Source organism: Canis lupus, chromosome 36 (genome assembly GCF_048164855.1).
Source record: "Canis lupus baileyi chromosome 36, mCanLup2.hap1, whole genome shotgun sequence".
Lineage (NCBI taxonomy): Eukaryota > Metazoa > Chordata > Mammalia > Carnivora > Canidae > Canis > Canis lupus.
Window position 1 is genome coordinate 27851861 of NC_132873.1, and position 27952 is coordinate 27879812.

General features: G+C 34.7%; 1 long non-coding RNA gene across 1 annotated transcript in view; it reads right to left on the reverse strand.

The window, feature by feature from the left end:
* The window catches only part of LOC140625291 (uncharacterized), a 72616-nt gene extending 45729 nt beyond the window's left edge, over window positions 1–26887 (reverse strand). The window contains exons 1-2 of the long non-coding RNA XR_012024643.1: window positions 26813–26887; window positions 13818–13897 (exon numbers count right to left, since the gene is read on the reverse strand). This is a non-coding gene — a long non-coding RNA (uncharacterized lncRNA). The remainder of the gene's footprint in view (window positions 1–13817; window positions 13898–26812) is intronic.
* Between the last annotated feature and the right edge of the window lie 1065 nt (window positions 26888–27952).

The window sequence follows — 27952 nt, forward strand, 5'->3', positions numbered from 1 at the left end:
CTTAATGTTTTTCTGGCCTCAGTATCATATACACTTACTTTTTAATTAACACTTTAATGTAGTACCTAATAGAATTCTGTTGGAGATGAACATGCTAAGTAAGGCATTCCCCACCTCAGGGCTATATTTATGCATATTTCCTCTGTTGGGGAATGAATTCCAATAATCTCAATTCTTGTTTCACTGAGGAATTTGCTTTAATTCTTACCAGTCTATGTTTATTTCCTTACAATTCTGTCTAAAACAATACCTACCTCCAGTTTGTGTCCTTCTATCTCCTAAACTTATTCAACTTTTCTTCATAGAGTGTATCACCATCTGAAGTATTATACATCTATTAGTTTATTAACTTACTGTTGGTTGATATTTACCAGAACAGAAGCTTCCCAAGAGCTAGGAATTTATTTTATTCACTAGTTTATTCTTAGTGACTAGAATAGTGCATGAAACAGTAAAAACTCAAATGATATCTGTGAAATCAATAAGAACATATAATTTTGCTAAATTATTCAATTATTAGTGACCTAATATATGGTTAACTGAATATGAACAATATTTGCTAAACACTAAACTCCTGAATCACATGTTTGAAGTAGGCAATGTACTATACACTGTTTAATTCCACAACATTCTATGAATTTTCTATACATGAGGAAAATAAGATTCAGAGACATTTGGCCACCTACTGAGGTAAAATAACCAGTAAATGGAAGAATCTGGATTGAATTCTGATTATTTAGTTTGGAATCCCACACTTGTTAGATATTTCATGTAATAATGAAAGGCATCGGTGTGCTTTTGCTTTTCCATTTCTGGGCATAAATGAAGTGTTCAATTCTGGGTGTCCATAGTGGTCATAGAATTATAAATGAAGGATGTATTAGGGAACTATCACACTTTAAAGACTCTTATCTGTCTCAGAGAAACAACAAATTCTATAAGGGATGACAAAAGGATCTATCAACGGCCACAGAAATGCAAAGTGTCAGACTTAATTATTACTCTAGCCATTCCAAAATCTAATATGAAGACATTTTTATAGAGATAATGTGTTACAAGTTATATCAGCCCCAAAACTCTTTCCTGAGGCTTTTGAATTACAAATTTTCTAAAACTTAAGTATAAAAAAGGGTGATTGTGAATTGGACAGTCTACAAGATGCCCTTACCAAAGCGCTCTATTTTGGAAGCCTCTCCATATAGTCAAGCTTTTTGACTCTGGCCCTTTAATTACAAGAAGATCAAGATGAAAAACCTAAATGAGCAAAATGATAAATTGTTAAAATTCATTCCTGAACTCACTCATGATAAGATTTGTGTCCATGCCCTAAAACATCTGCTAAGGCTTTTAATGTCATTGATTTTACTAAGTGGCTGGCAATATTTACAGTCAGAACATAGCAGATGTGGCAAGTGAAATAACAATTTTATTAAACAGCATTTACAGCAATGAGATCATTGCATTTGGACACCTTGGGTGTGTATCTTACAAGACAAACAAAGGTGATTGATGTCAGTTTGTTCATTGTCCACTCCAGATGAGGATGTAATGGTGCATGCAGATAACTGACACTTCCATTTGTTTTCCTAATGCATCTGAAATTTCTATATTTTCTTTCACACACTCTTGTCAAATAAACAACTTGGCAAAATGATTGGTGATTTTAGAAGATATAAATTTTACTGTTTTACTTAATCTCTCCATATTTGAAAATAATTTTACATGATGAGGAAAAATGTCTAAATAATTAACCAAAGGAATTGTCATTTTATCCTTGGTAAAGCTTCCTTCACTTTAAATTAGAAGTATAACAAAATCCTTCAATATATTACTTTTCTTTTGATTCCTTTTAATGTCTAATCCATGACTTTATTGTTTGTATTTTTCTTCAGAACTCTCCTACCTGGTTTTCCCACCTGCAATTTTTTTTTTGTCCTCCAATCTAAACAATGCATGTGGCCAGGTTAATAACCCTAAAACATGATGCTAATCCTGTCACACTTCTATTAATAATCCTTCAAAGACTGTTCTATCCTAATAAAATTCAAATTCCACTTGACATTCATAAGCTTCTATTTGGTCTCAAACCACCTTATCAATGATAACTGGTACTTCTCTGGCTTACATATACTCCCTTGTCAGATTGGACCCCTTAATCTTTTAAGACTACCTTCATATTTTTTAATCCCATAATGCCTTATTTCATTATCAAATTAAAATATTACAGACACTTTGCACATAGTTAGAAGTGGCCTCTTTTATTTATTTTCCCTGAAAACTCAAAGTTTGTTTTGGTGGTAATAAAAAGAAGTAAAATGTTTGAAAAAAATTAGGAAGTAAAATTGTCAGGTACTAGCACTTTAGTAGAAAAGATAAGAATTTGGGATAACATCTAGGTTTCTACTGAATTTGACTTAGTAATGCTATTAACTGACAATGATATGAAATACAAAGAAAACCACAGAGTTGAGGAAGGTGGAGTAGGGGCACAGAGAGAGATGGTGAGCTCAATATGAGGTAGGCAGATTTGAAGAATCCACAAAATGCACGAATAATGGACAGTTGGATGCATCATCTTTAACTCCAGAATAACCCAGGCAATGAAAGGTTTGGGTCAATTAGCAAAATGATACTTTAACCTCTGAAATGGCATAAGATTATCCAAAGAGAGTATATAAAAAGAAGGAAAATGTGGGGTGCCTGGATGGCTCAGTGGTTGAGCGTCTGCCTTCAGCTCAGGGCATGATCCCGGGGTCCTGGGATCAAGTCCCACATCGGGCTCCCTGCATGGAGCCTGCTTCTCCCTCTGCCTATGTCTCTGCCTCTCTCTCTCTCTCTCTCTCTCTCTCTATATATATATATATATATATATATATATATATATGATGAATAAATACATAGAATCTTTTTTTTTAAAAGAAGGAAAATGTTAAGATTTATGGAAGACACTAAAGATGATTGGAGCAAAAAAAGAAACTCAAGAAAGAGTTTAAGAATGAATATTAGTGAGGGGAAAATTTCAAGATAAGGAAGCAAAACAAAACAAAAGTTTGGCACAATAAGCCATTCATTAGGTAATAAAGTTTAGATTTACACCAAGATAATAAAAAAAAACACAAAACATTTATTAGATTTATCCACAAAGATATCACCAGTGTCTTTTTTAGAGGAGTTTCTGTGGAGTGATGTTACCAAGGCATACGACAATGAGAAGGAAGTGACTGGTACTGGGGGAGTTGAAGATCAGGGATTTGCACCACTCTTTTCAAGACCTCAACTGAGAAGGGGAGGATACAGACTGGTATCCAGAAGGAGATGGGGCAGGGCACCTGGCTGGCCCAGTCAGTTAAGCATCTGACTCTTGGTTTCAGCACAGGTCATGATCTCACAGTCTTGAGATCAAGTCCCGCATTGGGCTCCACACTCAGTCTGGACTCTGCCTCACATGCTTTCTCCCTCTCCTTTCCCTTCCCCTCTGTCCCTCCCTGCTCATGCATTCACTCTCTGGCTCTATCTCACTAAAATAAATAAATAATATCTTAAAAAATAGGATATGGAAAGATTGTTATTTATTCATTTACTCACTGCAGTGCAGGTGACTTAAACATATCTATACTCTTAGTGAAAGGAAAGAGATAAAGATATTGAGGAGAAAAAAATATATACAACTAATACATATAGCCCAATATTTGTTTTTAAAAGTCTGCATGTATAAATATATATATACACACATTTATATGCAAATATACAATTATATGTGCACAGTGCACATTTCTATATGTACCCATATATGGATGTGTATATTGAGATATGAAGATCCGCCTTTTTTTTTTTTTTTTTTTTTTTTACTTTGTAATGTATAGAGGCAGCCTAGAAAGATGCACGACAAATTGTTAAGATTTGTAATCTATGGAGCTGGAGACCAGATTCACAAGGGATTCTTACTTTATAAATTCTCCCTTTTTCTTTGTTTCTTACCATTGTAGTAAAAATAAACTAGAATTTTGGCAAGAATAAAATAAACCTTTTGTATTAAAAGAGAAGAAAAGCACTTTTGGATTTTTAAAAATATACAGAAATATAGGCTTCAGTATAGGGAGCTCTTAGTGTAGTGAAGTGGGTTCCTAATATATGTTTTAAGAATGGGGGTGGGGGGGATCCCTGGGTGGCACAGCGGTTTAGTGCCTGCCTTTGGCCCAAGGCACGATCCTGGAGACCCGGGATCGAGTCCCACGTCGGGCTCCCAGTGCATGGAGCCTGCTTCTCCCTCTGCCTGTGTCTCTGCCTCTCTCTCTCTCTCTCTCTGTGACTATCATAAATAAATAAAAATTAAAAAAAAAGAATGGGGGTGGGGGATCCACAAGTGATGCAAAGCCAGGAAAAGAGAGAGAGAATCACTGCTCATCTAGAAAAAATGGACATAGATCCCAAAAGAAAGAATAATTTGAATGCAACAGCATGTAACTATTTGGATTCGGTTTGGATTAATAGAGAAAAATAACTTTTAAAAAATTATAGTCGCCTTAATGACCTATGTAGCAGTGAATCATAAAGATATACATCATTCGTTGAATGAATGACTGACTGAATGAATCAGTGAATAAGATGATACAAGTAATTTCTTACAGGTTATTGCCATGTTTTTAGACATCACATTTCTACTGGTTTCCATGGCTGTGGGTAAGTAGTGGGGAAGAAAGATCTATTAGAATAATCCTAAAGCAGAACATGTCTGACATTTTAGAGCATATACTATTAATGCTAATGGTGCCCTAAAATGAGTCTTTTAACATTGGAATAAAGAATTGCTCTTGGGTATTGAACGACATGCAAAAATTGTATCTCAAAATCCCACTCTATTAGCTCTGAAAAGAGTGTGTAAGTGTGTGGGGGAGGGTGGGGAGAAGGTATATGGTGAAAGGGGAACCAGGATTAAATGAAATGAAGTTTTCCAGAGAAAGCATAATGTTTAATATTATAGCTGTGATGGCAGATAATATCTAGCAATTGTTAATACTGCCTTTAGGAACTTCATAAGGTTCATGTGTGAGGAAGTGGTTGTCTTTGAACATCTTATAGTGGACAAGTTCATATTTACCTCCCTGTTCTGAAAGCAATACTCTAGCCAGGTAACTATGTCAGGCCCCATGTATTACTTATCTACTCTAAATAATCTAACTAGCATTATATGTTAAAAAGAATATGTAACAATCAGACTGCTTGGGATTCTAATTTTCTTATTTAACAGTTTAATGTTACTGGTATATATCATGCCTCATCTTTATTGTCCCTTGCTATAACTGGATAGACCTATTTATTTCATTGTACCTTTCCCACATAAACCAGGCTGCCTTTACATTTGAGATACAGCCTCAATGTAATGGTCATATCCTTAGAAAGTCTTTGTGAATTCAAGTATTACTATCCTATAAGAAGTTATTAAAAAATAATTCAATATTTAAGAGTAAAAAAAACAAAACAACTTTCAAACTGTAAAAACTCCTCACAGTTCAGTTTGCAATTTTGATTTTAGATTTCACTTCTCTGTGAATATTATGTTAAACTCCTTTAAGCTGTAGGAAAGAGGAATATGTAAAAGACCCAAATGTAAATAATAAAAATGTAAACTAGTGAAAATTGCAAGCAAAATCACATTTGGAGTTAATAAAAAGGAGACTTTCTTTATTCGATGTTAACAAAAAAAGAGCAAAGAAAATGTCAGCCCCATTGATGTTTGGATGGATGCCATACATTCAACATATTGCTAACCTTCTTACAAACACTAATAATTCTGCTACCCTAACATACTAATTAGCAGTAATTATTTGATTGTAGTTCATAAAAGTCTTGAAAATGATGATGTTAAATGCCTGAATGTCATTAGCCCCTTTCAATATATTAGTGCACATTTTATAGCTAGGCAAATGAGGTAAGGAAATATTTTTAAATGTCTTTAAATTTTCAAAGATTTCAGGAATACTAATAGCTGTAACTAAGATTCTTCATATCATATTCCATTAAAGTACTGGATCTTGGAAAATTAACAAGGCAGGAAACAACAAATGTTGGAGAGGATGCGGAGAAAAGGGAACCGTCTTCCACTGTTGGTGGGAATGTGACCTGGTGCAGCCACTCTGGAAAACTGTGTGGAGGTTCCTCAAACAGTTAAAAATATACCTGCCCTACGACCCAGCAATTGCACTGTTGGGGATTTACCCCAAAGATACAAATGCAATGAAACGCCGGGACACCTGCACCCCGATGTTTCTAGCAGCAATGGCCACTATAGCCAAACTGTGGAAGGAGCCTCGGTGTCCAACGAAAGATGAATGGATAAAGAAGATGTGGTTTATGTATACAAGGGAATATTACTCAGCTATTAGAAATGACAAATACCCACCATTTGCTTCAATGTGGATGGAACTGGAGGGTATTATGCTGAGTGAAGTAAGCCACTCGGAGAAGGACAAACATTATATGTTCTCATTCATTTGGGGAATATAAATAATAGTGAAAGGGAATATAAGGGAAGGGAGAAGAAATGTGTGGGAAATATCAGAAAGGGAGACAGAACGTAAAGACTGCTAACTCTGGGAAACGAACTAGGGGTGGTAGAAGGGGAGGAGGGCGGGGGGTGGGAGTGAATGGGTGACGGGCACTGGGTGTTATTCTCTATGTTAGTAAATTGAACACCAATAAAAAAAATAAATAAAATAAAAGGCAAAAAAAAAAATAAAGTACTGGATCTTTTTCCAAGATTCATTAAAATGGTAGGTGATCTTCAATGGGGAATATATCACATTATCAATTTTATCCATATTTAATATAAACTATATATATATATAAAGTAAGCAGCTTCACTTTTCACTAATTTAGATTACTTGTTCCTTTTATTAAAAACAATGCATAAATTGCATTTCCACATGGACTTAACATGCAAAAATAACTTACTTAGTTTTTACTTATCAAAATTACTATCTGGAATTACTATTCCTAAATAGATCTGTCTTCCCTAAATCTATCTTTCTACAAGACACCTGACCTCACCTCTGCATTTTTAAATCATGGCTAAAGAAAGAGAAAATCCCTTGAATCATAAAAGCCATTTTAGAAGCAGCAGGAGTTTGGACATTATTGAAGGTCATACTGTCACTGAAATGAGCTTCTACTTTCTTTCAAAAATGACAGTCAATGACTTGAATACAGCTTTTTAAATTCTATTTATTTATTTATTTATTCATTCATTCATTCATTCATTCATTCATTCATTCATTTATTTTTACTAGAAAGCAAGAAAGCACCTGCATTTCCAAATTCTGACTCCTGCTATTCTAATTTAATTTATAGAGGGAGAATTAAGATTTTTTCCTTACCCAATTCAGCCTCCAATCTCTTTTCCTTTTAATAAACTTGGACTAGAAAGTGTGTGTGTGTGTGTGTTCATTTCTGTTGAAGGGAAGGAAAAATTCTTCTCTACCCTCAAGGTCTTCTGGATGGACAAAGAATAAAATTTACATGAGACAGATTAAGAGGAGGGAAAAAATATTATGCACACACAGAGGCTCAATAATAAAATTGAGACCTAAAGAAATTATCAAGGCAAGCAGTTTTTATATTTTATAGGCAAAGAATGATACATCTGTGAGGAACTTATAGGACAAAACAAACAAACAAAAAACACCAAAAACTAACTTTTGGAGCTTGAATTAGTAAGAAATTCTAAACAGAGTTTGAGTTGGGATCGTAAATTGGTAAAAAGTAACAAAGGTGGTTTATACAGCCCTTCTGGGCCTTACATTTCCCATCTAGGGATAAGGATGCCTCTTTACCTCCAGGTATAGGGAGGGCACCTCTCACAGGGGAGATTGATTTCCTTCTTTCACTGGGACAGAGGGGGTTTTGAGTCTGTCCTGCTCAGGCTCTCTCTTAAGTAACTTTTATTTAAAATAATCACTACAACAACGTGGCATATTTGGGGCAGCCTGCCCTTGGCCCCTATAATGGGATTCTTACAGAATGGTTCAAACTCATTAGAAGTGCCTGCTGTCATGTTTTTGATAACTGTATTCAGATAATGGATGACAGGGCTTAATGAGAACATTCCCGATGTAGTAGCAACCCCAGCTGCCGTTGCTTTAGGGCAAGAGTCCTGCCGGAGTAGAAACCCAGTGATTGGCTGATACTACAAGGGAGATTAGATTTAGGAGAGATCAATAGAACTATTCTGTTCCACAAATTTTATTATTATCTTTCCACCCGCTGAGCTGAAATGTAAGATCCGATTGATTCATTACATTACTGTGTACTCAAACGTAGGTCACTAGACAGTTCGTAATACATACAGAGGCCCTTAACCTTAATCATCTTAACCACCTAAGTAAATTCCATATCTTTTTCATGCTTTCTTCAGCTTCAAGATTTATTCTATGTAATACTGTCATTTGTGTTATGACTCCTTTTCGGTTTAATTTACGTTGATAGAGATAGTAAATAGTAGGCATTCTCAATATTGTAATTTTACCAATAAAGTTGTACTTTTGAAAAAGAATTGTATATTTTCAAATATTGTAAAAGCAAGACTATATATGAAGCAGTATTTTTCAAGTAAAAATATTCTCCTCTATTTTTAGTTTATGAAATTTTAAATATTCTTCACATATTTTGAAATACAGCCCTTTATCGGATGTCTTTTGCAAATATTTTCTCCCAATCTGCACTTGTCTTCTCGTTGTCTTTACATTTTCTTTTACAGAGAAAGGTTTTAGTTTTAATGAAGTACCACTCATTAATCATTTCTTTCGTGAATCATGCCTTTGGTCTATCTAAAAAGTCATTGCCACAACCAAGGTCATCTAGTTTTCTCACATATTGTCTTCTACTGACCCATTTTGAGTACTTGTAGATTTCAGTTTCCTGATTCAGTGTCACCAACTCTACTCCTGTCATCATTTTTAGTCATTTCAGTCTCTTCATAAATGGTCCAAACAACAAATGATAGAGAGTAACCGTTCCCCTCTTGCAATGATCTTTTCTTCACACATCTCTTATGTCCATTCTCTATTGTAATACAAAACATTTTGACATTACTAATAACTGTGACACCACTGGGATCTCAATTCCAAGCATCTCAAACCACCACTTCTTTTTTCAGTCAATACCATCCAGTACGTCCAACATCAAGAATATCTCAGCGCTACCTGAACCCATAGTTCATTAACCACTTTTTCAATGTCCTTAAAGACTGTTCACGTGTTTTACATATACACTAAAATACATGCACCTTTGTTTATTTTAAGTAGTTGGCTAAAAGAAAACTGTTATTAATTCTAACTTTATTTCCCCACCTTATTTACATTTGCAGCTGAATGTGGACAGAGAAGACCAATGCTATGCTGACTGGCCTGTTATTTTTCCCATCAAAAATGAAAAAGTCCTTCCCTTCCCAGCTTAAACTAGGACCCTATTTATCTACTTCTCTTAGGTAAACATTCTTAGAAGAGTCATCAATAGTCACTGTCCTAGTTTCTTACATTCTTTTTTTGTGCTAGAAATTTATGGAGTATCCAGGTTTTAAGGTCAACCAAAAAAAAAAAAATATGTACAACACAGCTGTTGATGTTTTGTCATATATTTAGATTTATAGAAAGGTCATATATTTAGACTTACAGAAAGACCATGTCAATTTCTACAAGAAAACTCAGATACAGTATAATATCACAACCACTAGCTTCCCAGAGTTCCCACTCTCATTCTTGAATAATATTTTTTTCAAATATTAAAATTCTTGGTTCGCAATTAATCCCTTATTGTCTTTTGTAGACATGATTCCATTGTATTCCAATTTCTACTATTTTTATTTTACAAGACAGCTACCAATTGTTTGATTATGTCTTTTTGTATAGCTGCTTTTATGATGTTCTATTTGTCTTTGATTTTTAGCAATTTTACTAAACTCTGTCTAGTTCTGAATATCTTTTAATTTATCTTTCTTCAGTTTGTCACGCTTCTTGAATCTGTGACTTGTAATCTATGATGGTTAATTTTATGTCAATTTAAATGGGTCATGAGGTGCACAAACATTTGGCCAAACACTATTCTGTGTCTATGAATGTGGTTCTTGATAAGATGAATATTTGAATTATAGGCTGAGTTAGCAGATTGCTCTCCTAATGGGGGTGGGCTTTATCCAATTAATTAACAACCTACACAATGAAAAGCTTAAGAAAGAACTCTTCCTGCCTAACAGTAGCTGGGACACTATCAGCTCCTTTGCTTCTCAGACCTTCAGTCAGACTGGAACTATACATCTTACTATCCTAGGTCTCTAGTTTGCTGGCTTCTTAGTCTCCATAATCATTTGAGCCAATTCCTTATCTATCTATCTATTATCTATCTATCTATCTATCTATCTATCTATCTATCCATCTATCAATCATCTATTTCCTCTTGGTTCTTCTTCCCTAGAGAGCTATACTAGCACATCTTTCACTAGTTTAGAAATGTTCTCAGTATTATTTGCTCAAATTTATTATTCATATTCTCACATTTTTTCTTTTGGGATTCCATTAATACATTCATAAGACCTTGTCATTATATTCTCTGTCTATATAATCCTTTATTTTTATTTCTATGTTTTCTAATGTTTAATTCTGGATAACTTTTGACTTCTTTCTTTATCTTTTTAATTGTATATAATTTATTTTCAATCCATCTTGATTTCAAAATTTTGTTTATCATATAACTAAAACTAGAATTTTCACTTCTTCATTGTATTTATTTATTCATTTTTTTACTTGTTCATTTGAACTTTCCACTGTTTATATTTCAGCTTTTATTAGCTTATGCATATTAAACATATTTTAAATCCTGTACTTGATAATTTCAATATATGGCTTCCCAAAGTGTCTTTTTCAACAGCTTGCATTTTCCTGGTCTTATTCCATGTTCTCTTACCTTTACATGAGCCTGAATATTTTTATTGTTTGCTAGGCATTGTATTTGTAATGAGTGTAGAAATATTTTCAGATTAAAAATGTTGTTATTTTCCTCTGTAAAAAAGAAACATAATTTCAGGGACTCAAAAAATTTGAAGCTGGCATACAACTTCTTTTTTTTTTTTTTTTTGGCATACAACTTCTGCAGAAACTTTTCTGCTTCTAGGATACTCATACTCAGAGGGGAGCCATTTTATTTATATTCTGACAAGGAGCAACATCCAATTATTGTTCCTATATCTGGTAAGGCAGCCAAAAAGTTATTATCTTTATCCTAGACCCTCAAACTATTGGTTCTGAAATCTTCAAATTTCTCTAGGTAAAAAAAAAAATAATAAAAAAATTAAAAAAAATTAAAAACCATAAATGTTAAGTTAATTTTCCTAAGCCTACTTTGTCCTCTAACTTATGGCCTGCTACTTACTCACTTTCTTGATCAACATCTGATGGCTTTAAGTGAATTTATTTTCTAATATGTTTCTTACAATTCAAGATAAGTTCCAAACTATCTAGCTCACAATTATACAATAAAGAAGTCATCATTTATTATTTTGGGGAAGCCTGAAACATACAGATATGATTCTTTTTTGACAGATGATGAGTAAGAAGATCAGAAAGATTAACTGAACCTTCTTAAGTAATAGAGCTTAGTGAAATAAAATGGATTTAAATATGAACATCTGAATTTAAAATGTATAATCTTTTTATTTACTTTTTTATAAAGCACACTTATGAGATGTCCATTAAGTTGCAGACTGTTTTAAATGCTTTAGAAATATTAACTATTTAAGCTCTTTAACAACACAGTAAGATATAATAACATCTGATATATCTCCACTTACAGATAAGGAAACAAAAGCATAGATAGTTAAGTAGGTTGTAGAGCTCAGGTTTTAATACAGATAGACTTGTTAAGAACCCATGCTTCTAATAACTTTTTCCTATAGAATAAAATATCTCCATTAAAGTATAACAGAAGACAAGAATATGAGGGTCAGAATCTATAACACCATGAATTAGTTTTATAGTCTCTTTTCACATATCAATAGTTTATTTTTTTTAATTTTTATTTATTTATGATAGTCACACACACACACACACAGAGGCAGAGACATAGGCAGAGGGAGAAGCAGGTTCCATGCACCGGGAGCCCGACTGGGATTTGATCCCGGGTCTCCAGGATTGCGCCCTGGGCCAAAGGCAGGCGCTAAACCGCTGCGCCACCCAGGGATCCCATATCAATAATTTAATAAGCATACATTAAAATTTTACTATCTGCATGACGTCATACTATTAATTTCTCTTTATTTGGAAAAATGTGTGTGGAAGTGTGTGTGTATGTGCACACTGTTGGTAGTAATAACATAGTTCAAAGGAAATCATATGGGATCTTTCCTCCAAAAAACCCCAAAAAAGAAAAAGAAGAAAAACCCAACAAATAAAAATAAAAACACATAGCACTTTTCTGTTCTATGTATCAATACTTTAAAAGTATTTTCATACTGAAATATTTACTATGCCTTTATCATATTTAAACTTCAGTAACCATTTAAAATATGAATCTAGGTTGTAATATTCTAAAATGAATTAATAAGCTCAAATATAGATGATATTTTTTGAGTACCATATTCCCCCATTTGAGAGTCATCGTAAACCAATGATTTAGTATTGCAATGACTTGCATATAACAGATGTATTTAATAAGCTCATATTTAACTTTCCCTATGTTCATCTTCTAGGCACCTTAATAATAATTTATGTAATTTTCATAATATCCGCTGAGTGTTTATAGAATTAGCATTTTTAAGTTGGGGATGCAAAGACAGAGAGTAGGTAAATAACTTGCCCAATTTCCTACAACAAGTAATTGAAGAAATCAAAATCAGAATTAATCTGTGAATAAACCATTACTTTAAGCTGTGCTTCTAGGTGTTTGACTTAACATTTGAACTTTAAACATTCTTTTGCAATCTCATCTCATTGCCTGATCCAAAGATTTCATTAAAAAGCCGTAGGATATAAAAGTTTCTACAGAATATATAGTTTTTTAAGACAAAAGCAGTTGTTTTGCCAAGTCATCAAAAACTGTGGCTTGCTAACACCCATGAAAGTGAACTTTTTAATATGCAAATATTAACATAGTATATGAGGTTCTTTAGGGGGTGATGGTAGCAAAAACAATGTGCAATTTAAAATATTATATGAGAATTCGGTCTTTCTAGGATATACTTATTTTGGTCTCATTTTCTTCAGAATCTTCTCTTATATCATGCCCCCATAAATGAATGAGTGGGCCTGTGGAACATTCAGGGATAAATATGAATGCATATAATTGGGTTTTTTTAAGAAACTAAAAGTATAGCCCCCCAAAAAAACTATTGCCACTTAAGGCTGCCAAAGTAATTTTGTCATTTGACTGATAATAAAGGCCCTATAAAGACAAATGACTCTATCTTCAATGTTGGCTTTGGATGTATTGAACTAATAATTCAAAGAAATTGGCCAATAACTACCTGGCAAACAGACACAGAGAGTGTTTCCTGATGAGCGAGTCTCCTAGTGCATGCTGGTTGAGATTTGGAGGTTACCAAGAACACTAAATAAACAGATTTGACTAATGAATGTGTTCTGCACACCTTCTTTACCTCCTTCTTTGCTCCTTTTTATCTTTGTTTAGACAAAGAAAGGGCTCTGTCTAATATCACATAGACTTTATTCTGATAATAAGCACAAGCAAGATTTGTTTTCCTTGTTGATACTTCTTTCTGAAGATTTTGAGTATTAAACTCAGTCTTAAGAGAACCAAAAGGCCAAGTTACTTACTTTAGAGGTAATCAGTAAGATGGTTGTTGGGGTCTTGGTCTCCATGAAATGAGAACTCTGAGGAAGGAGGGCCCAAGGTACTGTTGGAGATAAAAAATACAGAGAGAAGCCAAGGATTACAAAATATTCTATGTATCCATTTGAACCTGTTCGTGCTAAAAGGTACTCAGTAGGAAGAGAAATACTATCACTAGCCTACAGACTTTGTGACTGATTTTGAAGGGTTTCTGACTAGCTCTTTTTTTTTTGAGGTACAGTATCTGCCTAACACCCTAGATATACCATATAAAACAGAGAACTTAACAGTGCTCTTGCCCCATTACTAAAAATAACATAATATTGTTATAGAAGGAATATTTAAAGATGACCCAATTATTTGATATTTTGAAAGGCAGACACCAGTTAATTCATAATATTTGTCTGTATATTACACTTATCACATTTAGATACTTTCATATTAATTATCTTCCTTTAACATAAAAATATATAAGTACTAAAACACAGTTTCCAAGTCCAGCAAAGAAAACATTGCCCCCATTTTTATAGATAAGTTCTGAAAATGAGGTACTCAGAGATGTTAGCTCAAACATCCCCTCTTTTTTATGGAAAATTAGCACTGGATGGGTTGGGAAAATGGAATGGATTTCACTTTTCAAATCAGGTAGATATTTAGTCTGTCAGTGAAAAAAAAAATGTATCTGGGAAATATTCTTTTTTTTAGAGAGAGATGTCAGTAGAAAAAAATGCAGCCTTGATAGTAACATCAACTTAAATAATAATTCCTCAGGACACAGAAGGACTCCAGTAACAGCTTTATCATCTTTAAGGCTGCTGCTGGTATCAAAACCCTAGAAGCACCACTCCAAATAACAATGTATAACATAGATGTTTATCATGAGTTATTTTTTTTTAATTTATTTTTTATTGGTGTTCAATTTACTAACATACAGAATAACCCCCAGTGCCCGTCACCCATTCCCTCCCACCCCCCGCCCTCCTCCCCTTCTACCACCCCTAGTTCGTTTCCCAGAGTTAGCAGTCTTTACGTTCTGTCTCCCTTTCTGATATTTCCCACACATTTCTTCTCCCTTCCCTTATATTCCCTTTCACTATTATTTATATTCCCCAAATGAATGGGACCATATAATGTTTGTCCTTCTCCGACTGGCTTACTTCACTCAGCATAATACCCTCCAGTTCCATCCACGTTGAAGCAAATGGTGGGTATTTGTCATTTCTAATAGCTGAGTAATATTCCCTTGTATACATAAACCACATCTTCTTTATCCATTCATCTTTCGTTGGACACCGAGGCTCCTTCCACAGTTTGGCTATCGTGGCCATTGCTGCTATAAACATCGGGGTGCAGGTGTCCCGGCGTTTCATTGCATTTGTATCTTTGGGGTAAATCCCCAACAGTGCAATTGCTGGGTCGTAGGGCAGGTCTATTTTTAACTGTTTGAGGAACCTCCACACAGTTTTCCAGAGTGGCTGCACCAGTTCACATTCCCACCAACAGTGTATGAGGGTTCCCTTTTCTCCGCATCCTCTCCAACATTTGTTGTTTCCTGCCTTGTTAATTTTCCCCATTCTCACTGGTGTGAGGTGGTATCTCATTGTGGTTTTGATTTGTATTTCCCTGATGGCAAGTGATGCAGAGCATTTTCTCATATGCATGTTGGCCATGTCTATGCTGGGAAAATTGGACATCCATGTGTAGAAGAATGAAACTAGACCACTCTCTTTCACCATACACAAAGATAAACTCAAAATGGATGAAAGATCTAAATGTGAGACAAGATTCCATCAAAATCCTAGAGAAGAACACAGGCAACACCCTTTGTGAACTCGGCCACAGTAACTTCTTGCAAGATACATCCACAAAGGCAAAAGAAACAAAAGCAAAAATGAACTATTGGGACTTCATCAAGATAAGAAGCTTTTGCATAGCAAAGGATACAGTCAACAAAACTCAAAGACAACCTACAGAATGGGAGAAGATATTTGCAAATGACATATCAGATAAAGGGCTAGTTTCCAAGATCTATAAAGAACTTGTTAAACTCAACACCAAAGAAACAAACAATCCAATCATGAAATGGGCAAAAGACATGAACAGAAATCTCACAGAGGAAGTCATGAGTTATTTATTAAAATTCACTTCCTATTATTTCACATTATAATTATTTATATATATATATATATATACAAATAGTAAAATATTCCTTTGAGTATTCAGTATTACATAATTATTTAAATAGCATCAGAAAGCACAAATTATATTCTCCAAAACCACCCCATTAAAGAAAATATGAAGGTATATTTTATTCTGATGGAGAAAACTAAAATATTTTCATGGAGATTTACACAGGTACTATCTTGAAGTGTGTGTGTGTGTGTGTGTGTGTGTACACACACACGCACACACATGTACACCTGTTTATGTAGTATGGTAGGGGATAAGTATAAATTTATGTATCATATATAAATTCATTATTAAAAACATGTGGTCCAAATTTCTTAATAATAGTACATTGAAAAATAGTAGCAATCAACTTTTGGAGAAAATAATTAGACTAATCAATGTTATTCACATGTTTAATATTATGTTGTATTTTGGAAAAAAATTTTCGTGATTGTATACAGAAAATGACACAAAAAAGTTCTTTTTCAGAGAGGAAAGGTTAGTAAGTGACTTAGCAAGAAGAATCTGTACATATATAGATAAATAAAGAAAAACACAGTGTTGAAATTTTAGGGTCAAGTCTTATGAGCATTGTCACAAAACCCTTGGAAATGGTAGAAGTGTCAGTCAATTCCAAAACTGCAATTCATATTACATTGGAAAATATAATAAATTGAGCAAATGCAGTGCAAATAGAACTGTTGATAAGCACATTCCTAAAAGGTATGTAGAGTGATGTAGATGTTAATTTAATTAGCAATTTAAAGTGTGACAATTTCTACCCCAAAATTTTGGCCTGTCAAAAGTTAACAATCATCTTTCTTACTCTAGCAAATGAAATATGACACTGAACAATTTTGAATGACACTAACTTTTCTGTAGGAATGATATGAAGCATGATGTTTGATATTTTATGTAAAATATGAAAGCATCCAAAGACATGAATGATGCATAATATGGAAAAATGACACAAAAATAAAAATATTATTGGTGAAATAAAAACTTTAGAGAAATGGCGCTAACTTTATTTTTATAAATTCTCTCAATATCCTAGCCCAGGAGTAAATTTTATAATTCTGTAGGTTGACAAAAATTTTAAGACAGGTAAAAAATCAAGAAATATCTATTAAAAAAAAAAAGAAATATCTATTGAGTGTTTTCTGAATTATCCAAACAAAAGATCTGTTAGAAATAAAGAAGACTTTTCAATTCCTGGCACTAGAATATTTTTTCACTTCTCCTTTTTAGCTATCCATGGGCTTTCCCACCTCTCACTTATCTGCAGAAATACCCTAGAATCCAGCTTCATCACAATAATCACACTCATTAAATTACCAATCATACCAAAAAAATGGAATTTTTTCAGCATATTAAATTCCCATTTATGACCTCTCAAATGTGTTCACTACCCTAATTTCTACTGCTAAAAAGTAGTTTGCCTGTTTCTAACTTCATATAAATAGCATCATACTGCATGCATTGTTTTATGTCTAGATACATTTGATGATATGTTGAGATTAATTCATGTTATTAGAGAGTAATATTTTTGTTCATTTTCATTTCTCTGTTATTCCATTGTGTAAATGCACCATAATCTATTTATCCACTTTAATGTTTATGGGGACTTGGGTGTGGGTTTATTATAGATACCACTGCTATAAATATATGTGTTAAGTGTTTTTTGGTGAACATACACACATTTTGGAGGTTTCAATCTAAGAGTGAAATTATTGGTTCATATATCAAGGTCACTAATCGTTTTGCCTGCTATAACTAATATGCTACTGAGTACACATAGTGTATCTCCATCTCAGTCATTGTAGTTTGTCACCTCTACTAGTTTGATTTTGGTCTTTTAAAAAATATATCTTCCTTGTGTTTACTTATCGTTTTGAAAAGCAGGCACACAGCCATTGTAATGTGTTTAAGATTCTTCTCTAATTCTAAAATGCCCATCAGCTCTGGGCTCTTTTGAATTGACTTATTTTCTTTAGGTCGTATTTCCTCCTTTGCATCCCTGGTAATCTTTGGATATCAGAAATTGTGAATTACACCTTTTTGGTGGATTTTGTTTTTTAGTGTGGATCTAGTTACTGGGAAATTTTGATAAATTTCGGTCTTGCCTTTAAAAAGTGTTAGGTGGAGCCAGAGAAGTTCTCAGTCTAGGGTTTGCTACTTTACACAATAAATGAAGACCCATCTGAGTACTTTAAGCAGAGTCCCCTTGAATTATTAGGTTTTCCAGCCTGTCCAGTGGAAACAAGCACTCTTCCCAGCCTTGTGTGACAATGATTACCACTCCTTCTAATTCTTTCAGATGATTCTTTTCCTAGTCCCAGAAAGTTTCCTTACACACATATATTTATCAATACTCTGCTAAATTGTTAAATTCTAATAGGCAGGGAAAGAATGATATTCTGCATATATCTCTGGGTATCTCTGTGCAGATCTCTATTTGATTCACATTTGGGTAAAAATGAAGTTATACAATACAAACACTTTTGAAATGTGCCTTCTGAATTTTGCCTAGTATGTATATGCCACAATTTATTTATAGCTTTTCCCCCATAAAAATAAGTCAAAGTATTTTATTGTGTGTGGGTTTGCTATTTTATTACATTTTTTGGATTAAGCAAAAATGTACTAATTGAGCAAGGAAATAGAGAATTTGAATAATCAACAAACTCATTCAAATAGAACTATATATAATTTTGTATGCAGCAATTAAAATGCATGCATTCTTATATCCATAAAAAAAGTTTGCAAAAGTCAGTCTGCTATTTGGCTATAAAAATTCTTATGAATTCATAATGAAAATAGAAATATCAACAAAAATTTTTCAATAACACAATTTGAAAATTAGAATGCTGTCTACTGAATTACTCCTGTAGTAATGAGTACATTTAATCTAAAATTATAAATTAAAACATAAGGCTTCAGGAACCAGGAGGAGGTAAGGAGATGGCACAGTAGAAAATCCTGAGCTCACTTCCTCCCATAGATACCCTGAATTACCAACTACATTTATACAACTAACTTCGAAAACTAACTGAAGATTGGCATAATCGATCTTCCAGTTAATTATAGAGAGGAGGACACACTGAGAAGGGTAGGAGAGGCAGAGATACAGTTGGGAGCCAAACACTCTGGGGTACTAGCCACGAATGTGAGTGAAACCCCAAGGATGAAGAAACAAGAGGATCAGAACACATGCCAGGCATCAAGGCACAGGGGACCTGCACTAGGAAAACGAGTTCTCATAAAATTTAACTTTTAAAACCAGTGGAACTTAATTTTCATAGTTTTTAAAATCGGTGGAACTTAACTCAGGATACTTTAAAATCAGCAAGCTTGGCTCCTGGATTGCTAAAGAGCAATAAGAAACTGAGTCCTCCACCCTTAAAGAGCCAGCATAACAAGTAACCTGGCTGAGGCACAGCATCAAGGCAGCAATTTGAAAAGCACCTGGGGTATACAGGAAGGAGATTTATTTGCTAGTCTGTGAGGATGCACTGGAGGGATAAAGATCTTCAGGAGACTTCTCCAAACAAAAGTGCTGGTTGTTATTTTCTTCTCCTTCTTCAACCTAGATGACTGGACACATTCAGGAACTGGTGCTAACACTCTCCACCTATCTATTGGCACTGCATGCCTCATCCCACATTCTCCTGTGGACATGACCCATCCAATCTCTCCAGTTTGGCAGGCAGCTCTCCAAAGCAGCCCTGCCCTGATGTACCCAGCAAGCAGCCCCAGAGGGAGCAATGACTCCTACTATAAAATGACTCGTGCTCTGGGAAAAGAGTAAGATCATTCCATACACCAGCACAGGAGAGCACCTCACAGTTCAGTGCATCAGGGAAGTCACCTGGTTTGACTGCTGGCCCCACATACCAGCAAAAGCCTCTCAGAAGAGGGCACAGTGATAGAGCATTGCAGTTCAGTGTGCACACAACTGTTGAATGCAGACTGAGTGCAGACAGCTAGCCTGATTGCTGACACCACCTGACTGTAAGCCCACGGCAGCTTCTAACAGGTCATTTCCAGTGAATCCATAGCAGGCAAAGAGGGCCATTGCAGCCTACTATGCTTAAGGCAATCATGGATTAGTCACAAGAGTAGGACACACAAGGTCCACATAAGAAATACCCCAGGGACACGTGGTTCTGGTGACCAAGGAAATATTGCTAGAGGGCAGCACAGAACCTCTTCCTCATAATGCCACTACTTTCAAGATCAGGAGATACACCTGACCTTCCTAATATATAGAAATAAACACAGAGTTAGACACAATGATACAGAGGACTATGTCCCAAATGAAAGAATAGGACAAAATCACAGTAAAAGAACTAAATGAAATAAAGATAATAAGCTTAATAAAGAACTCAAAGTACTGGTCATAAAGACACTCACCTGATTTGAGAAAAGAGTGGAAGATCTCAGTGAGACATTCAACAAAGAAATAGAACATATAAAAATCAATAAGAGATGAAGAACTCAGTAACTAGAATAAAAAATACACTGGAGCAAATTAAAGAATACATTAGAGATTGTTAATCTGCAAGAAAGGGTAATATAAAGAAACCAAATTAAGCATCAGAAATTAAAAAAAAAAAAAAAAGATAGGGCAGCCCAGGTGGCTCAGCAGTTTAGCACTGCCTTCAGCCCAGGGTGTGATCTTGGAGACCTGGGATCAAGTCCCATGTCAGGCTCCCTGCATGGAGCCTGCTTCTCCCTCTGCCTATGTCTCTACCCCTCTCTCTCTCTCCTCTCTGTGCATTCTCATGAATAAATAAATAAAGTCTTTTTTAAAAAAGGATAATAAACAATGAGAATAGGTTAAAGGAATGCAGAGATATCACCAACCATAATAATATTTGCGTTCTCATGATCACAGGAGAAGAGAAAAAAGAGGGTCAGAAAACTTATTGGAAGACATAACAGCTGAAAGCTTCCCTAATCTGGAAAAGGAAACAGATATCCAGATCCAAGAAAAACAGAAAGCCTCCAACAAAATTAATCTAAGGAGCAGAAACTTATGGTCAGAAGGGAATGGCATGATATATTCAAAATGCTGAAAGTTAAAAATCCACTACCAACAATACTCTACCTAGTAAGTCTATTCAAAATTAAAGGATAAAGAGTTTCCTGGACAAACGGAAGTTATAGGAGTTCATCACCACTAAACCACTTTATAAGAAATGCTAAAGGGATTTATTAGAATGGAAAGAAAAGGCCATAACTAGAAGTAAGAAAATTATGAAAGGAAACAAAAATCACAGGTAAATCCAAACATGGTAGATTAATAACTTAAAAAAACAGTACAGAGGTTAAAACATAAAAGTAGTATGGTCAATTATTTATACAAAAATCAGTCAAGAGATTCACAAATAAAAGGATGTGAAATATATAATGTCATATACATATAACATGGAGGGGAGCAAAAATTCAGTCCTTTTAGAATAGGTTCAAACCTTTGACATCAATTTAATGTAGACTGCTATATACATAAGATGTTATATATAAGTGTAGTGCTAACCACAAATCAAAAACCTATAATAAATACACACACACACACACACACACACACACACACAGGAGAAAGAAATACAAGTATAACAATAGACAAAGCCATTAATCCACAAAAGAAGGAAACAAGACAAGAATAAAGGAACAGAGAACTGCAAAAACAAATGGAAAACAAGTAACAAAATGGCAATAAATACATAACTATCAATAATTACTGTAAATGTAAATGGACTAAATGCTCCAGCCAAAAGAGACAGGGTGACTGGCAGGCTGCAAAAGCAAGAGTTATCTGTATACGGCCTGCAAGAGATTCATTTCAACCTAAAGACACATGCGAGATTGAAAGTAAGGGGATTTACTTAATTTTTTAACATCTTAAAAACATTTACCATACAAATGTAAACAAAAAGAAAGCTGTGGTGGTAATACCTAGAAAAAAAGACTTCAAAACAAAGACTGTAGCAAAAGAAAAAAAAAAGATTTTACATAATGATAAAGGGAATAATCCAACAAGAGGATATAACAATTATGAATATCAATTAATTCAACACGAGAGCACCTAATACAAAAAGCAACTATCAACAAACTTAAAGAGAGAAATTAACGGTAATGCAATAATAGTAGAGGATTTTAAAACCTACATACATCAATGCATAGATCAAGCCAGAAAATCAACAAGGAAATAGTAGCTTTAAAAGACACATTAGACCAGATGGACCTAACAGACATAAACAGAACATTCAATCCAAAATAACAGACTATAGTTTTTTACAAGTGCACATGAAAATTTCTACAGGACAAATCACAGCATTTTTCACAGAGCTGGAACAAATAATATAAAAATGTGTAGGGAGCCATAAAAGGCCCTCAATAGTTAAAGCAACTTTGAGAAAGAAGAACAAAACAGGATGTATCACAATTTCAGACTGCAAGTTATATTACAAAGCTGTAATCATCAAAACAGCATGGTATGTATGGGCACAAAAGTAGACACATAGATCAATGGAATAGAATATAAAGATCAGAAATAAGCCCATGCTTTCATGGTCAGTTAATCTATGACAAAGAATGAAAGAATATACAACAGGAAACTGATGATCTCTTCAACAAATGATGTTGGGGAAACTGGACAGCTACCTGCATAGAATGAAATAGGGACCACTTTCTTACACCATGCCAAAAATCTTAGAATGGATTAAAGACCTAAATATGAGATCTGAAACCATAAGACTCCTAGAAGAAAACACAGACAATAATCTCTAGGATGTTGGTTATAGAAATATTTTTCTAGGAATGTCTCCTAAGATAAAGGAAATAAAAGAAAAAAGATTAACTATTGATTCTACATCAAAACAAAATGTTTAGCACAGTGAAGGAAACCATCCACAAAACAAAAAGGCACCTACTGAGTGGGAGAAGATACTTTCAAATAATATATTCTATAAGCAGTTAGTATCCAAAATACCCCCAAAAAGCAAATGATCCAATTTTTAGAAATGGACAGAGGACTCGAATAGACATTTTTCCAAAGAAGATATTCAAATGGCCAACAGATACATGAATAAGATGCTCAAATTCACGAATCATCAGGGAAATGCAAATCCAAAACACAATGAGATATCATCTTAAAACTGTGAGAATGGCTAAAATAAAAATAAAAGATAAGAAATGACAAGTGTTGGTGCAGATGTGCTAAAAATGAAAGTTCATTGTTGGTGGGAATGCAAATTGATGCAGCCATGTGGAAAACAGTATGGACTTTCCTAAGAATATTAAAAAAACAAATACCATTTGTTTTTTTTAAAACCCAACACAGAGTATTGACACGAACAAAACAAATACCCTAATTCAAAAAGATATATGTATACCTATGTTTATGTGGCATTGTTTATAATAGCCAAGATATGAAAACAACCAAAGTTTACATCAGTAAACAAAAGGATAAAGATGTAATACACACACACACACACACACACAGAGGAATATTAATAACTCAGCCATAAAAAAGGAGAATGAGATCTCATAGTTTGCAACATGGATGGAGTTAGAGGATATAGTGCTGTTTGAGATAAGTCAGGCAGAGAAAGACAAATATCATGATTTCACTCATAAGTGGAATTATAAAACAAAAGAAAAGAAAAAGCTGGTTAAGGTAGTGGAGGAATAGGGGACCCTAAGTTCATCTGGTCCCTGGAATTCAGCTAGATAGTTATCAAATCATTCTGAACACTAGCAAAATCAATTGGATATTTGAGAAAAGAATTGCTGCAATTCTATAAACAGAAAAGGGAGCATTTTAGGAAGGTAGGATCTGGAGCAATATATTGGAGGATATGGTGGAGGGGAGGAAGCTGGAATGAAGCTACTGCAAAACACTATAAGCAGCAGAGAGCAAATATTGGAACTTTTTTTAAAAAGATTTTATTTTTTATTCATGAGAGACACAGAGAAAGAAGCAGAGACACAGGCAGAGGGAGAAACAGGCTCCACGCAGGGAGCCCGATGTGGGACTCAATCCCAGGACTCCAGGATCACACCCTGAGCCAAAGGCAGACACTCAACCACTGAGCCCCCCAGGCATCCCCAAAATTGGAACTTTTAGAAGTCTGCTCCAGTGGACGATGTCCCTGGCTTAAAGGGGCTTCGGTGGCAAAGCAGGGCAGAAACCCAGGTAAGACAGCATGGTTGAAGCATCCCCAGGGTCCCAAGAAGAATGGAGATGCCCAAGTGTGGTGGAGTTCCCAAGCATCAGAGTGGGGAAGTCTGCTGAATCAATGCTGGCTTTCTGCTCTGTGTTGCCATTAACTGTGAATCTCTGCATAGTCCTGTAACCATTCTCCTGGCAGGGGCCCAGCTAAAAGGCAGAAGCACAGTGACACACTCCTCCCTCCTCTGGGGAGGAACAGCACAGGTCTGTGCTGTAGGAGTCCATAAAATTTGGAGTCTTGAAATTCACTCACATACCTGAGATTAAAACACTGGGCCACAGTCTAGGTGAAGGAAAGCATGGAGACAAGAGTGATTGACTGCATTCCTGTGAAGGCTCATTGAAGAGTAGGGAGCAGACTTTCAACTCTGGACCTAGAGAGCAGGGTGTTGCCATTTTCATCCTGCCCATGGATGCTGAAGGCCTTCAGGAAGCAAAACAGTGCCACATAGTGCAATTGGGAGCCACTTACACTGAGCCCGGCCCTCTGACAAGGAAGGTGCATTTCCACAAAGCCAAGGACATCTGAGAACCAGTATAACAGCTCCTGCCCCAGAAGACCTTCAGGAACAACTGGACTGCACCAAGTTTACTGATCACAGAGAACTGTAATGCTTCAGCTTTGGGGGAAAACAGTATATAGCATTAGTGGGTATTTTTATTCTTTAGTCTTTCAGCTTTATTTCTTAAGCTATTTTTTTTTCAATTTTTAAAAATTATTTTCTAATTTTTATTTTTATATATGTTCTGTATATTATTCTTGGTTTCCTTTCATTTATTCATATATATATATGAATAAATATGAAGTTCTCAGCTATAATTTATTCAAATCAATCTTCTACTCTACTCTCCCTCTCTTCATCTTTGGGACCCCTATTATCTGGATATTAATTTACTTTATAGAATTGCTGAGTTCTTGAAGTCTCCCTTTATGATCCAGTCATCCTTGTCTCTTCTTTTCTGCTTCCTTATTTTCCATCATTTATTTTTCCCCTTCTACATCATTGACTTTCTCTTCTGCCTCATTTATCCTCACCTTTAGAGCCTCCTTTTGGGATTGCATCTTGGTAATAACATTTTTAATTTTGGCCTGATTAGATTTTAGTTCTTTGATTTCTACAGTAAGTGACCCTCTAGTGTTTTCTGTGCTTTTCTCAAGCCCAGCTAGTATTTTATTATCATTGTTTTAAATTCCACTTCAGACATCTTACTTATATCTGTATTGATTAAATCTCTGGCAGTGAGTACTACTTCCTGTTCTCTCTTTTGGCGTTAATTTCCCCATCTTGTCATTTTGTCAAGAAAAGATAGTAGGAAGAACGAGAAAAGACAACAATAACAACATTGCGGGGGTGAACAGAAGAAAAAAAGATAAGAAAAAAATCAAACAAGAAATACACAGAACAAACAAAAAGCTAGATCCTGGGTGTGTTTTGGTCTGCTTATTAGAAGAAAGTATATCCAAAATAGGAAAGAGAGAAAGACATTAAATATATAATAGAAGCTTCTTCATCTTTCAGCTGAGAACTTCCCTAATCTGGGGAAGGAAATAGGCATTTAAGTACAGGAGGCACAGAGAACCCTCCTCAAAATCAATAAAAATAGATCACCTTGACATATAACAGCGAAGCTTACAAATTTCAAAGATAAAGAGAAAATCCTGAAAGCAGCTCAGGACAAGAGGTCCTTAACTACAAAGGTAGAAACATAAGATTGACAGCTGACCAGTCCACAGAAACCTGGAAAGCCAGAAGAGCCTGGCATGATATATTCAATGTGCTAAATGGGAAAAATATGCTGCCGAGAATAATTTGTCTAATAAGGCTGTCATTCAGAATAGAAGAAGAGATAGAGAGCTTCCAGGACAAACAAAATCTAAAGGGATATGTGAACACTAAACCAGCTTTGCAAGAAATATTAAAGGGGGTTCTTTGGGTGGAAAGAGAACCCCAAAGTAAAAAAGATCAGAAATGAAAAGAGACAATTTACAGAAACAGTGACTTTACAGGTAATACAATGGTACTAAATTAATACTTTTCAATAATTACTCTGAAGGTAAATGGACTAAATTCTCCAATCAAGAGACACAGGGTATCAGAATGGATACAAAACAAGACTCATCGATATGCTGCCTAAAAGAGACTCTAAATTCATACTTTTCAATAATTACTCTGAATGTAAATGGACTAAATTCTCCAATCAAGAGACACAGGGTATCAGAATGGATACAAAACAAGACTCATCGATATGTTGCCTAAAAGAGACTCATTTTAGACCTAAAGATACCTCCAGATTGCAAGTGAGGTGGTGGAGTATCATTTATCATGGATATGGAAATCAAAAGAAAGCAGGAGTTGCAATCCTTGTATCAGACACACTAGAAGTTAAACCAAATAATGTTATAAGAGATGAAGGGGGACACTATATCATAATAAAAGGGTCTAACACAACAAGAAGATCTACCAGTTGCAAATATTTATGCCCCTAATTTGGGAGAGCCAAGTATATAACCCAATAACAAAATTAAAGAAACTTATTGATAATAATACAATAATATGAGGGGAATTTACCAACCCACTAACAGCAATGGACAGATCATCTCAGCAGAATATCAACAGGGAAGCAAGGGCTTTGAATGACACACTGGACCAGATGGACTTAATAGATATATTCAGAGCATTTCATCATAAAGCAGCAGAATACACATTCTTTTTGAGTGCACATGGAACATTCTTCAGAATACATCACAAATAAGATTTCAACTGGTACAAAATGACTGAGATTCTACAATGCATGTTTTCAGACCACAATGCTTTAAAACTTGAAGTCAACCACAAGAAAACAATTTGAAGGAACATAAATAAATGGAGGTTAAAGAGCATCTTACTAAAGAACAAGTGGGTAAACCAGAAATTAAAGAAAAAAAAATAAAAATAGAAGGAAATGAAAAGGAATACACCAGTTTGGAACCTTTGGGATGCAGCAAAGGCAGTCCTAAGAAGAAAGTATATAGCAATACAAGCCTTTCTCAAGGAACAAGAAAAGTCTCAAATACACAAACAAGCCATACAGCTAAAGGAGCTGGAAAAAGAACAGCAAATAAAGCCTAAATTCAGCAGGAGAAGATAAATAATAAAGATTAGGGTAGAAATCAATGATATATGGTAGAAACAAAACAAAAAGTAATGCAGATCAACAAAACTAGAAGCTTGTTCTTTGAAAGATCAATAAAGCCCTAACCAGACTTATCAAAAAGAAAAGAGAAAGGACCCAAATAAATAAAATCATAAATGAAAGAGAAGAGATCAAAACCAACACCAAAGGGTAAAAAAAACAAATAAAAGAGAATATTGTGAGCAAATATATGCCAACAAATTAGGCAATATAGAAGAAGTGGATGCATTCTTCGAAACATATAAACTACCTAAACTGAAACAGAAAGAAACAGAAAACCTGTAAATACCCAAAACCAGTAAGAAAATTGAATCTGTAATAATAAATCTCCCAACAAACAAGAGTCCAGGGCCTGATGGCCTCTCAGTGGCATTCTACCAAATATCTAAAAAATCAACTTCTGAAACTGTTTCAAAAAATAGAAGTGGAAGGAGAACTTCCACTCATTCAGGCTAGCACTACCTTGATCTGAAAACCAAAGACCTCACTAAAAAGAATATAGTATAGACCAATATCCCTGAAGAACACGGATGCAAAAAT